Raw genomic sequence first — 10,758 nt, forward strand, 5'->3', positions numbered from 1 at the left:
AATATTTTTAAAATTTTTTGTATATCATTACCACAATGTTATGTATATAATCATCACAATTATATTAGAGATACGATATTAAAATAGAAATTATGCAATGAAATTTCTCAGCAATCGTAATTTAATGAAAAAAATTGCAGTTTGTTGGATCTTTTCTATTATTCATTAAACAATTGATCACATAGCAAGAGAAAAAATATTATTATTAATGACATGTATTTTTAAAAATCTTCGTGCATGATTTAATATCATTGTTGATTATCAACGGAATCATCATATTTGCACAAGGTCTTTTCTTCATACTTTCGTATCTAAAATCGACATTCCCTCTCGCCGTGAATCGGTTTAACCTCGGAAAATGCGTTTCGAACGTGCGTCGCTCGCGCAACGACATCTTTAACGCGTAACCGCTCGTGCATATGGCATCGGGGCATCGGTACGCGATAACAGCCAAGGATCTCCCCCAACTGCGTTATGGGACCCGTGGGATTTCGGCCGCGGGCTACGCAACCAGAGCTCTCCACGACCCTCTACGAACGTGGGTTGCGTAGACACACACGCGTTACAGGCTCGCTTCGAGGTCGAGCTCGCCACTTTTGCTCTTCGCGACAATTATCCTCCACGAATACAAGACGAGGGCGAAGTAAACCCAACAAAATAGGATAAATATAACGAGATGATGCATGATTTGTTTCTCGCGGCAATATTGAATGAAGAGGTTTGCACGAATTGGAAAGGCAGAGGAAAAGAGAGAAGTATTTTACGATAAAAATATTCTGAAATAAGTATAATAGAACTATATTAATATAAAGATTAATAACACGAGATTTTTCCCTTTAAAGAACCGAGAATCCACGATGTATCGAGACTTTAAAGATCGTCCAATATTATAGCGCGCTATTAAAAACTTTTGCTCGGATGAGATTTGATAGAGCAGGAAAATCATCGATGAAAAAAGAGACGCGATTATCGTTAAGTCTCGACACGCCCCGGGCATGCCGACCGAAAGAATTCAACTTGTGGAAATCCCAACAGATTGCCACGGGGGTTTGTCGAGATGCGGCGGTGGCGGTGGCGGCGGGTCCCTTTTCATGGTGGTTTCCTCATAAATAAAAATAACCATCGCAACCCCCGAGGGATACGTATACGCGATATCGCTTTCGTGTCTCCCTGGCGCTCGCAGGAAATCAGTAAGAATCGGCCCGCTATTCTCTTCTTTTTTCTAGGTATGCCTCGATAGATTTACTTCCGATATCACAGATATATTTTTGGCATCGATATACTTTATATCTCTCTCTTTGATATTATAAATTATTATTTTATACTTGTAGAGATACTCTTTTACTTCAATCTGTCTGTTTGTTTTTATATATGATTACAAAATAACTAAATTATATAAAATAATATATTATAAGTGCATCTTCGATTATTAACTTAATTTTGAAATTCGCGAAAATTAATATAATATATAAAAATGTATTATATCGTATAAAATTTGAGAAGTTTGTCGAGTGAAATTCTGAATCAATTTTCTAAATCTCACCATGTAAAACGACTCGATAAATACAAGTTGCTCGCAATCTGCGAAAAGATGAATTAAATCGGTTCGGCATAACGATCGTTTCGACGCGATATTTCTTTGTTACTCGAACACACGTGAAATCCCACGAGCGGTACGTCAGAATCTTAATATTACAGGATCCGCAACACGCGCGGCAATAGTAATGATCCACATTAAATTATTCTCGCGCACACACGCGTATATATAATCGGCGGCGCATATAATGGCGGGTATTGAAACGCAAATAGAGCGAATCATCCGGCCGATCCGAGTCCGTTTCTCTCTCGTAAAAGTCTCGCCTCGTTACCGGTTTCCAACCCCAAGGAGAGTTTCCGCCGAGCCGTCAATTACTAGCACGCGAGCCTTCGGACGATCGTGCGCGAGAACTCTTGTCAAGTTCTCGCGGATGTCTGAAGACTTGACATGAAAAAAAAAAATCTCTAAATGGCAAGAATAAACAAGAACTGAGAAGAGGATATGCTGAGAAATATAAGGAGCAGATGCGCAGATGCAGATGCCAAAGAGATGAAAAGAAGATTTGAAAAATTTGAAGATTGTATGAGTGTTGAAAGAGTTCTCGTACGTACAATAACAAACGGACTTACACATTCGAGATTATTGTATCTGTATTGGACGTAACGGGATTCAGTTCTCATTTCATAGCCCTTGAGCCCGAATTAGCGTCGATATCACGAAGGTGGCGTTTCGCGTGGACCAACGCGCAAAAGGTAGGGCTTAGCACCCCCGTTCCAAGTACCCGCTAAGCTCGTTGGGGTGATTTGCTAAGCCCGCTAACAAATAGAACGATAGATGGCACCGTTCCAACCCCTGGCCACCCCCGTACCGCGATCCCTGACTCGCTCGGCCGAATTACACGCGGATCACAGCTCCTTGAGCTCCGATTTGACGCACTTCACTGTGCCATTACCGAGATAAATCGTGGTCGTGCCGTATTTGATAAGTCGAGCCCCGAAAATAATTTCAGAACTAACTCCGTTCTCTCTCGAGGTCTTTTCTTCTCGAATAATATAGAAATAAAAGTTTATTTTAGATAAGAAATCTACTTTTCAAATTTAAATCTTATAAATTGTGAGTTTCGATTAATTAAAATATTTACTATTATATATTTTTTAGATAAGTAATTCAAAATACACGTATCTAAAAATTTTCAGAGATCTCTGATACTAAAACAAATATTCGAGCGAGAGAAAAAAGGTCGGATTTATAAAGCGAAGATGGCATACAATATCAGTCAGAGAAGATATAAAAAAATCGACAGGAAGAACAAAGAGAGAAAAAAAGAGCACGCGAGCGCGCGCGCATATGTGCGAGAGAGAAATGGGAAAAAAAGAGAGAAATTTATTTTACTCTGGGGTAGAATCCCTTAGAGCACGCAGAGAAAAATTACAAAATTCTTTCTTATATATGTAAAGAAATGAGATGTAAAACAAAAAGATTGCAATGGTATACGGGCAGACATTATATTATAAAAATAGATGCAATGTAGATAGAAACACCGAGATAGAATAAAGAAAGTATTATAATGAAAATGCATATTAAATATACAGAACATGTAAAGAAACAGAATACTGATGAAGAGAGAGAAAAAGAGAGAAGGAGAAAAATAGGGGGAGCAGAAGGCAGACAATTGAGGTGACTCGAAAAAAAAAAAAAATGTAGCAACGCGTGTTACATGAAAAATCAAGAAGAACCGACAAACATAGGCCCGCGCGACGTCGTTGGGGGAAAAGGGGGAGGGGAGGGTGAGGTAGGAGAACAACAACCGAATTTCCACCCTCGCGACAATCGAGCTCGTATATTCCGATTAGAGGGTGGCATTCACTTATAAGCCATATCATAACACTTGTCCGCGGCGCGTTACGATCCCTCGCAGGGTTACTGCAAAGGGAGAAAGGGAGACGGGGAGAGGGGAGGGGGTGGGGAGGTGGACGCCGCGGGGGTGAGATGACAGGACGGTCGCCGGCGGTAGCCCGGGCTTTTCCTCTCTCCGCCCGGCTCTGCCTCTGGGGGACAGATTTACGGCCACCTTGGGTACTGATTCACCGGTCGCCGCCGCCACCGTCGCCGCCGCCACCGCCGCCAGGAGGTTGCTCCTGTCCGAATGGACCCGGCGCCACCCCGGGTATGCGCGCGGGCGCGAAACAACCCCGGGCGACGCCACATGTTCGTTCGTTTCGAGGGCGGTCTCGCGAGTTGTAATGGCCTGCTCTCGCCGGCGCTGAATTCCGAGCTCGCGATTATTACTTTATGAGCAGCCGAGATTGTATCGCGCTCGGCGCGCTCGAAAATTTTGCGGATGCGACCGGAAGCGATTATTCGCGGCTAGACGCCGCGATGCGGTTATCGATAAAGCGTTTTACTGTACCGCGTCTATATTCAGTATCAGTTTCTATCAAGTACGAACAGTGGCTATTATTCAATGATAATAATTAATAACGAGTCATACTGGTTTAATAATTGATATTGATATAGCAATAATAATTAAGTAATAATCGAGATTTTTTATTTTTGAATTCTTTCCAAAATACGATATATATCTCTCTCGTTTTCTCCCCTTCGTCTCACTCTCGTTTTTTCGCTCTCGCGTGTTACTTCCTCCCGTTCGTTCTACCTCGTTTTTTAAAACCAGCGGGCCGCTTTCACGGCGCTCCTTTTACGGCCGAATTTGTAACTTTAAATTGACGGGCTCGCGCGCCCGCGATGCCTCAGTCGCCCTTTAATGCGGCTCGCGCACCGTGAAATTTCGTAGTCTCTTTTTTTTATTGTCCTCGCTTTACGACACCCGTTACACGGACAAAAAAAAAAAAAATGATAGAAGCTTCCTCCGATCGCCATTAAGACGGTCGTCTTTCAAGCACTGCGGAATTTTCAAAGCATCGAATATCGAAAAGCACAAATCATTAATTATACGTTCCATGCTTTCCTCCTTTCGCCTAAAATAATCGCACGTGTATTCAGATAAATCATCATACTCATTATGCAAAGTCATATATGTTTGTGTGACTTTTATTATGTTGATTTATTTTAATAAGATCCAAAAGTCATCCTCTTTATATGGTAGTTTATGCGATACTATATGAATCATGGGAGAGAAGAAACTTTCGGTATAATTTTATACAAAGTAGGGCGAATGAGCATTCTCTTCGAAATGTTTAAAGCCATTACTCAAGAGACAGAAGCATCCATTTAAATAATATTTTCGCGATATCAACTGCTTGCTTCAAAAATCTCGTTACGAGAAAAAAGTTAACCGAGTGTTGATTTCAAACACTGATTTAAAGAGAGTGAGTAAGAAAAAGAGAGAGAGAGAGAGAGAGAGACGGAAGAATACCTGACTTATGTTAGCGGATGCCGACTCCGCAACACGAATCGCACGCAAAACATAGCATGCCTCCTGAAGACGTTATTTGCGCGGCGCAAATCAGCCAGTTCAATTAAAACTTCTTCGCCCACGGCCGCTGGACCATCTTCCTAACGCACGTAACGTCTTCATTCCACGATCGTTACGCTGACGGATAACGAGCGGCGTGTACGCAACATCATCCCGACAACGTCGGACGCCCTGTCCTGCCTCTCTCCGATCCCCGCTTCCCGACTCATTCTTCCTCGACCGCGAGCTAAGCGTTATTAAAGAGACAACGCCGAAGAAACCGCGTCCATCCCGCGGCTCTCTTGGCGTCCGTGAAAAGCTGGACCGTGATTACAGCGAGAGATGCGCGGCGGAGACTTTAAAGGACAATTTCCACCGGCAATTCTCTCTCTCACGGTGTTGCAAAGTGGATATTAAATAAATATTTTTTTAGATGGAGAGATGAAACGTTAAACGAGAGACGCGATTCTACGTAATATATAACTGCGAATGGATAAAAAATATATTTCTATTGAAAGTTGTTTCTCTCACGGAGTCTGCGTCTAAAGTTTAAATTTCATTAATCTTTGTGTAAGTCGGAGAGCATTTGAAATCTGATCCCAAACGGTGGAGATCGTCCTTAAAACTAGGCATACGACGAGAGCCTCCAGGTGGAAAATGGAGCGAGTGGAAGGAACAACGAGAGAGAGAGAGAGAGAGAGAAAGAGATTGCGCGTTGCCGTAAAAGCTACCGTAGTGTAGTGTCGAGACGCGTATAACGTTTAACATTTAGGCCCTTAGAAGGTTGTGGCTCCCTGTAATTATCGCCGAGGCGCGGCGCCTTGAGGTCTTCATTATATAGCGAGTATCCTTGTTATTTTTCTGTACCGAAGCGTATACACGCATATACGCAAGAGCGTGCACGTTCGTTTGCGGCGAAAGGACGAGCGGAAAAAAGGGTTCGGGCTCGGCATCGTAAAAAGATGGCTGATGTGTGGGAAGGGGTTACCTGCGTTAGCGTCCGCGTAATCGAGGATTTTGTACCGGAACAAGAGTAAAATACGAGACAGTGACGAGAGATCCTTTGAGAATACTCGATCGACCGCGAAATGATTTTACTTTTGTTCCTCGTCCCGTTTAATATCTTGCAATTTTTGAGATATTTGGAAAATTAAATTTAAGATTATGTATATTTTTTTTTTGCATTGTTTCTTTATCTATTTTACGTGCAGAGAATTATTGAGTGGCAACAAGTTTGTGAGATTTTACGAGTAAATTAGTTGTTTACGAGAAAATAAATTGCCGCGAAGACATCGACCATCTCGCATCGCGCGAAAACGCTTAAATAGCACAATAAAATCTACAACGCGCTGTGTAAAACGCCGGGAAAGAGAGAAGAGAAGAGCGAGGAGAAAAACAGGAAGAAAGAGAGAAAAAGAGTAGAATGAGAAGTGCAACGCGATTTCTTGCCGCCGTTTATTTTAATTTTGTATCCGTCTCGGCTATTCCTTTGTTCTGTCTGAATGTGCCGCTCTCATTCCTCTTCGTCTTTTTATCCGCCAATCATTGTGCTCGAATTGCGCAACAATTTATTATATTATGGAAATGAAAATTCTAGTAACATTTGCGTGACGCATTTGTTTCTTCTCCTTAAAGTGTTTTAAATCGTGTTTTATCTAAAATAAGAGCCATTTAAAAAATCAAACATTTCTCTTATATTAATCATCGCTATTTAGTTAATAATAAATATTTCTTTTATAAATTATTATAAATTAATTATCTTAAATTTCACTCAAGCAGTTTCTTTTTTATGTCAAGAAACGTATCTTGCATATATTAAATAACGACGACGCATCCAGACAAAAGCCAACAATATTCACAGATTCGCGATGCAAACCACGGTCGATTAATTCGCGAAAGCGCGGTATTCGACGGTAATATCAATTCGAGCACGCGCGTGATTCATTCGGGATTCGCGGGTGCGAGTGTCTCGTCGAGATGAAGATAAAGTCGATTCCCGGTCGGTCGAGATGAAAGCGTCGCGTTCCAGGGCGTCCGACACCTTGTTAAACGAGTCTCGGGGCACGGCGCTCCTCGGAGAAAACGACTATTTGTTAGGAACGTTCCTCCATCACGAGTCTCTCCTCCCTATGGTGATACCGTCATCCCGCGGATCTTCCTTAACGGAATCGATCGAATGGGTCGTAGATTGATCAGGCCGGAGCATATTACGATGCTTATAAATATATTTGATTTGTATAGGGTTGCTCTGTCTCTTGTTACTTTATACGCGTGAATATTTATTTTATAAATATTAAAATCTTATTTTATAAATATTAAATCTTACTTGCTCATTATTTATTTAATTTATTTATATTTATTTATAATATATAGAGTCTTATTGATTTCTACTTTTTATTTTATAAATTGAACAAAATTTCGTGTATTTTTTTATCGTCTGTTTCACAAAAAACATCATGTGGATTGATTTATTTCGATACAAATTATACGAGAATATCTTCTTATTAAAAGTTTAATTAAGTTTAATTGGATTGTTTCTCGAAAAAGTTTTACTCTTGTAATAGTTGTGGCCCGTAAACTATTTTACAGAAATGTTTTTATTTATCGTACGGTTGCATAAATACGTTCGATTATTAATTCGATAAAATCGATAGAAAATGTCAATTTAAATTTAATCAAAAGTCCAAATAAAATCAAGGCTGAATTGGAGGTGGAGCAAATTCGAGGATTTCGAGGCCGCCCCATCACAGCATCCGAAAGATGCTTTCGCGGCGCGAGAGGAATTCGAACGCTCTCGGTGTTGCCATGGCAATTAATTACCTTCATCCCCTAGTCTGTAGGTGTGATTATAACGGGTGTGCCAATCGAAAGTTACCGGGAATCGATCTACGTTGAGAAACGCGCCATAAATACGGTAATTACATCGAGATTATCGTTTGATGCAAATTATCTCCTTTCGCGTGGCAATGTTTTTCACACGTATCTAAATTTATCACCAACATGAATTCCATTTTCATGGAATGTATGGTTTTATCCTATTCTTTTATATATCTCGTTTTATACCTCTAAATATATAATTTACAGTTTTGTATTTGGATTTTTATATATATTGTTACTTTATAATTGTTGTATACAACTCATAAAAATATATGAAAAGACTTTTTAAATATTTCATCTCCTTTAACATAATTTTTTAAAATCTATTATTTATAAAGAAGAAAATATAACCGTGGTAATATTAAATATGATTTTGCACTCTGCAATTTGACTAACACAATACTTTCTAATAAACTTTCTAATAAAATTGTAGAAATCACGGAATAAGAAGAGATTATTTGAACAAAGTCGGCAAATAAAACAGTTTGCGAAAGGACTATTGAGGGGTAGAAGAACTATTTCCTTGGTCGACGACAATGGTTCTGGCAAACCGAAAATTAGGCGAGTAAAAGGGACAGGAGCGAAAATGGTAAGAGGAATAGCGGGCATCCCAGCTAGCCGCTTGTTATCAGTTACACTATTATCCGTACAAACGTATTTTTCTTCCATCTTTGAATGCAAGATGACAAAGTAGAGATAAATCGAAAAAGAGATTTGAAAGCAAAATGTAATAGGCAATATATAAAAATTTTTGATATAAAATATAGTACATATAATTTAAAAATATGATTAAGTAAAATAAATTGACATAAATGATCAGTCTTTTGCTTATTTTTATACGTCTAAAAATTATCGATGTTTTAATTTTTTCGAATTTTAATGTTTTCGAAACGCGTATGTCAAAGGATTATTATAGGAGGGCTTCCAATCTCTCTTTTCCAATCTCTTTAAATTATATTTAATGACCGTTTCCGCACATATTTATTCATTGTAATCATCCGTTTGAAAAGTCTATTTGTTAATAGTTAACGTGTGACATGCGCTAAAGTATCGGGGAGAATTTCGTTTGACTCGCAGTAATATGTATCTGCGTCTCTCTCGGCGCGATCGGCAATCAGCGCGGTCGTTCACATAGTTACGACGCGGCGTAAAATCATAATCCAATTTGTCCGAGGAGAGGCCGCGATGGATGCGGGGTAGGTCAATGAAGTCGTCGCACCTCCAGCCGGACCGAACGTTTAATCATCATAAATTTCGCGAGAAACCGCAAACCGGCTTTCCCCCGCAGTGCGAGAGCGAACGCGAGTCACTTGCGAGGATCTCGAGACTCTCGCGAGGACCTTTAGATATTAAGATCCAAAAGTTACAATCGAATAAACGGAGCTCTTACAAATTATGTATTAAATGTATTTTTTTCCTCGCAATGATTGATCCGCATCGAAAAATTTTGAATTTGTATATTTCTTTCCGTATATATACACGTTATGTCTGTTTCGGATTTAATTTCATAAAATTAATTTTTCATATCAATCCTCCCCTCATAGCCTGTTTTCTATAATTTTTATTGTAGTTTTTTATAACTTTTATTGTAGCTTTTATTGAGAAAGCGTCCAGTGAATTAAATATTTTATCGCGAAGCGAAAAAATATTGTTATGTTAAAAGTAGCCTTTTCATAATTTTTGTATTCATTTTAAAATCAAATCTAGAAGAGCAACGGAAAGAAATATACAAATATCCAAATTTTTAATGCGGATCAATTATTGCGAGAAAAAAATTAGTTTGCTAAGAATAAGATATTATATTTTGGATAAATGTAAAAATTTTCTTTTTTTTCGATTCACTTATTTCTCATTCCACGATACATTTTCATGCGTCTTATCACGTGCTGGATCCGATTTTATCTGACGTGCGTATCAGTTGTTTGTCTATTGCAAGAGCTCGTTGACTTTATTGGAACGCATTCTCCGAAACGTTTCGCCATCGCGTATTGTCGCGCAGTGTCATAAATTTTGCGACGAATTATTCGCGGCACTGACGGCACATTTTGCGACGAGACGATTTCTCGAAAGCGTCGCTCGCGGACGAGAGAATCGGGGCAACCCGGTATCAATCTAAATTACAAATTCCATCGAACAATGGCGCGATAGCGGAGGAGGGAGGATCTCCGACCCGTTAATGCGAGCGGCCGACAGGGAGATTGCGCTTACTTGGCCGAGTGCGAAGCGCACACATTAACTTAATTTATTTGCCCTTTATTCGGCCGTCAGTCGCGCCGCCCAGACGTTGACCATCGGCGCCACTTAACACCAGAACTTTGCGAATTATTCGAAAGAGGAGTTATCAAGGAGAGAGTGACAAATTGTACGCAGGATATAATTTAAAGCTGTCGAAATTATTGATTGAACTTGTTTCTAAAAACTTAATACTTGGCTTGATAACTTGTGATAATATAATTGGAACTTTCTTCTTTTGCTTTTTTGTATCCGACATGAGTATGCTGATTTGACTTCATTATTTTTATTTAGAAAGATCATTTAATTTATGTTTCAATGTTACAATATTAACATCTAATCTTTTGCTTATGCCTATTTATTTTTGACTCGATTAACTTTTGACAATTTAAAACAATAACATTTAATTAAAAGATTTCTCACTCACCGATACGATGCGCAGCAGCGGAGTTGTACATGTTCTTGATCTGTAAAATAAAGATATATCCAAATTATAAAAAATCAGTATTTAAAATATTAATATTTTAAAGAGTAATTAATGCGCATAAACTGAATTTTTTATCTGTTTTCTAAACTTTATATTTATTTTTTAAAGTAATAATTAATTAAAAAATTACGTATAACTCTCAAAAAAGATTTTCTTTAAACTTAAAGTTTTATGAAATATGATAAATAAAAATTTAATTTTGATATAAAA

General features: G+C 38.9%; 1 protein-coding gene across 1 annotated transcript in view; it reads right to left on the bottom strand.

The window, feature by feature from the left end:
- LOC115241807 (unconventional myosin-XV) overlaps positions 1–10,758 on the bottom strand; it is a 109,134-nt gene that overhangs the window by 95,758 nt on the left and 2,618 nt on the right. Inside the window, exon 4 of the mRNA XM_029817739.1 lies at positions 10,489–10,528. The gene's annotated coding sequence lies outside the window, so the exon portion shown is untranslated. The remainder of the gene's footprint in view (positions 1–10,488; positions 10,529–10,758) is intronic.

The sequence above is a fragment of the Formica exsecta genome, unplaced genomic scaffold (genome assembly GCF_003651465.1).
Source record: "Formica exsecta isolate Colony F162 unplaced genomic scaffold, ASM365146v1 scaffold120, whole genome shotgun sequence".
Taxonomy (NCBI): Eukaryota; Metazoa; Arthropoda; class Insecta; order Hymenoptera; family Formicidae; genus Formica; species Formica exsecta.